Source organism: Gymnogyps californianus, chromosome 2 (genome assembly GCF_018139145.2).
Source record: "Gymnogyps californianus isolate 813 chromosome 2, ASM1813914v2, whole genome shotgun sequence".
In the NCBI taxonomy this organism is placed as follows: domain Eukaryota; kingdom Metazoa; phylum Chordata; class Aves; order Accipitriformes; family Cathartidae; genus Gymnogyps; species Gymnogyps californianus.
The window spans coordinates 115,563,392-115,567,538 of NC_059472.1; positions in this window are offsets into that span (position 1 = coordinate 115,563,392).

The window sequence follows — 4,147 nt, forward strand, 5'->3', positions numbered from 1 at the left end:
TGAGGGTGGAGGGTAAAACCTATATTGTTCACATACAGTTTGGCATTTGTTTTTTGTGGTTTGAATAATGCCTATCATTTTTGTTATTTTACTGATGGCTTTTGATGTCTTATTGAGGAGGTCTGAAAAACTTACTTTTGGATTTCTAACAGCAGCTGACTGTTAGCTACTATCACCTTTATTCAGATTAATTCCTTCATCTTTTGCCCCTCGTATTTCATATACTCAAGCCATAGAACATGAGATAGAAAAGTGGTTTGGAGAGAACTCAGTCTTATTTTTAGTCCTCTGTAAAGGTCAGCTTTTTGTCTTTATTTTTATATTAAAGGCATTTGCTTTCTTTTTTAAAGGAAGCCATATTAACTGCTGTCTTATTTACAATATAGATATTTTTGCAAATATGAAATCATCCCTTTTAGTTCTGCTAGTAGCAGCAGTGTCAGGATGCCTGTCACACATGTCTGTATTTCAAGCTCTGTGTCGGCAAGAGCTACTCTATGCCACATGATGTGACAATGTTTAATGTGCCCAAAGCAACCATCGGCTCCTGGGTGTTTGGAATGTCCCAGCGCCTTGGGGTATTCAGATTCATCTGAAAAGGATACGCACACTTTTCTTTATAGACTAAGGACAGATTACGTTATAGTGCTGGGCTTCGAGACTTCAAATCTCATTTGCCTCCTCAAGGACTATTAGCAAGCTGGAAAACCACTGTGTATGAATGGCTTTCACATACAAATGACAAGCTAACATTTTTATTATTGAAACCACATATGCAACTGCTACTTTTATGCTGATTTCTTCAATATTCTAGATTAGATTTCTGGACATTAGGAAGACAGCTCTCATCAGACTTTGTGAATAAACTGATTAAGCTTAAAGTAGCTGTTTTTTTCTTGTCAACGGGCAATCGTAATGTCTTTTAACTTATGTAAAACAGGCAAATAAATATATATAGTTAGTTGTTCCTCTGCTCTTACTACTTTTTCCTCACTTGATATGGTAAGTGTGTACAGGTGATTTATCATTTTCAAAACAATGTGTTGTGATATCAGAAGGAATGATCATACCTGGGGTAAAACTTAATAGATTCACTATGAAAAATTGTGGATTTTATTTTAATGATATTTTCTTAAAAACATGATGAGAAACACACAAAATGCAACCTCTGAGCACGATCATCTAGAGAGAATAATTCCTCAACAGGATCAGTAGGATCTTTTGTTTTACAGATCTCCTTTAATTTAAGTACAGCCCTTGAAACAGAACAGGTGCCAGCAGAATCCTGGGTCTCGAGGGTGGGGGAAAGGGAGAGAAAGAACAGGTGATTTCTAAGGCAGAAGGAAATCATTGAGTTTAGGACAAGGTCAAAAGAAAGCAGGATTTCTTCCTAAAAGAGACTGAACATCCATTTCCAAGGGTGTACCAACATACCTGTTGTCAGTCATAGGCATATGTAGATACTATGTATGACCTGGGTGTGCAACACACAGAGACGTGTATTTGACAACTTTCTGCTAATTAGTCCTTAGCCTGCACTTTCAGTCTGTGAAATTAAGCATTCTTACAGGTTAAAAAGCTATTATTGAGAAGCAAATCTTGTGGTTCTTGTTTGTGCTTATTAAGAAGTAGTAATGAAGTTGCAGATGGTTTAGCAAAGGAATGGGATGGTTGAGATGACCGGCTGGTTAAAAAGTGGATTAAAGGGAAATCAGCTTCACTGACTGTTGAGGACAGAGGTGACAAACTTCCAGAGGCAAGTAGGAATGAGATGTCTTCAGAAGTCTGTATTCACTCTTCATTTGTTTTTCATTCTACGATAAGAGATACGAGTACTACCAATTTAGTGTTGGCTTTTGAGTCACGTTACATTCTTATTTCGGAAACCAACTGCAGGGAGTAATACCAGGTAAGTAGGATTGATACTTAGCTCTTCTAAGGATTTTGCATCTATAGACAGCAAATCCCTTTAACTGGTGTCATTATGCACATTTTTCAGGTGGAAAAGGTCACAAACAGAAACATGGAATAACCTGATGGAGGAGTCCCAGAGCCAGGAACTGAACACAGTCCCTGAATTCTTAAGACATTGTTAAGTCATTGAGATGCCAAGAACTGCAGACATTAGTTGCAGCATTGTTTAAAGAATCGTGTGAAAGATGGGGAATAGCAGAGGACGCCTCCCATTGACTTTAGTGAAGCCAAGATTTCACATGGGCATTGAGTGTGATAGAAGAGGTAGCCTGTTATACCACACAAGGTGCACATGTAAAAAATGACTGAAAAGCAACACTTTAGTTATGCTCCTCCAGGTAGTTCTAATGCTGAAGACCTATTATTTGAAAATAACTTCAATACTCAGCGCAAACAGATAATGATGGCTGTAGGATTAACAAGCTCTAGACAACGGAGTAAGGCAAAAATAAGAAAATAAATATGGAATTAGAGAGTTTTTGAGATTTTAAACAAACTGGAAGATTTCAAACGAAAGTGAAATTATGCTAAGTTTTTAGATAGCAACTTGCTAACTTGGTATTATAATGTGTTGCAGGTTTTGACAACCTGGATTTTGACTAGTTTACATGACAGTTCTTGTCTACGCTTTTATTTTACGTGGTTTCATTCACCAGACATAGTCTAGCAAAATATAAATGCTCTGTGTCAAAGAGCCAGAAAAGTTATTTGAGCTTTCTGTCCATGTCTTTACACTCAACTCTTAAAGAGCACAGTAAAATACATTTCAAGATGAATATCGATCAAGATCTACATTTACAAAGGTGTTTGTGTCAGACTGTGTTGACTCAAAAATGATGAAATTCTTCGGAAGTAAAATCATAGAAGACAAGTTAGTTAAACAGGGCAGCTGGACAAAACTTGGAGTAAATAGACAGAAATCGGAGGATATAAGGGATATGTTTAGCATGTTTTGCTTTGTCCTGTTCATACAGTTTGAGGCCAGAATGATGTAACACTAAGTCTTTTAGTCTGACCTACTAGATATCCCTGGCCACTAAATTTTATCCGATTATACCTGTGGTAAGTTCAACTACTTCTATTGGGATACAGTATATTTTCCACAGAGACATCTTGTTTTATTTGGAGATTTCCAGAGAAGAAAACACATCTTCCCTCTGTAATTTGTGCCAATGATTACTCACTCCCACTGATAACATTCCTAATTTGAATTTGTCCAACTTCATCTTCTATATGTTGACTCTCTATTATTCTTTTCCTCTACAAGATTAAAGGGCCTTTTAATTCCTGGTATTTTCCCCTATGAAGGTATGTATGTGCTGTTATCAAATTGCATCTCCTTCTTAATACGGTAAGCGGTCTGACTTCTTCTTAGCTTTGTGGCTCATCACTTCACTCACATATTTTTCAAACGTGCCCCTATGACTATGTGTGCCAGATGCGTGGCCAGCACCCCATGGGCAGCCTGGATGCTGCAGCATGGGGAGATGAAATTAACTCCTTGCTCCTCCTCACCCTCTCATACCTCATGAAGAGGTTGGGCAACCAGTTGTTTGCGCGTCCAACATACGCTTTATTTACATCGCTGAGCACTTGTCTTTTTTAATCCAAGCCAAATTGAATGACTTACCAAGTCTACTTGGCAGGTAAGGGTCTACAACAAAAGCGCCCGCACTCATGAGCGGGCCTGCAGCTGTGCCTCACTTCCCGCCTCCCGAGGAACAGCCGCGGGGATGCGTGAAGCCCCGCCACATAACAAACTCCTGTGCCGGGCGGGTGGGCGTCCGGCTGAAGGGGGGGGAAACGGGGACTTCTCGGTGGCTGGGGCCGAGCACGACGCCTCGCTGGGAGCTGACAGAAGTGGGGCCCGGGGAAAAGCGGGAAGCGTCAGAGGAGCGGGCCCGGGGGCGGGCGGCCCCCTGAGGAGATGGCGGCGGGGAGGCGCCGTCCCGCGGGGCTGCCCCGGGAAGGCGGGCCGCTCCCCGCCCGCCTGTCGCCGGGGAGGGGTGTGGAGGTGTGACCGTTGGTGTGACCGTTGCGCGGCGCCGCCTCCTCCCCGCCGGGTTCCCCTCCCTCTCGCTGCCCTCGCAGCCGGGAGGCGGCGCGGAGCGACCGCGCTGTGCGGTGGGGCGCGGTGCGGGCAGCTCCTCGGCCCCAGCCGAGCCTCCGCGCC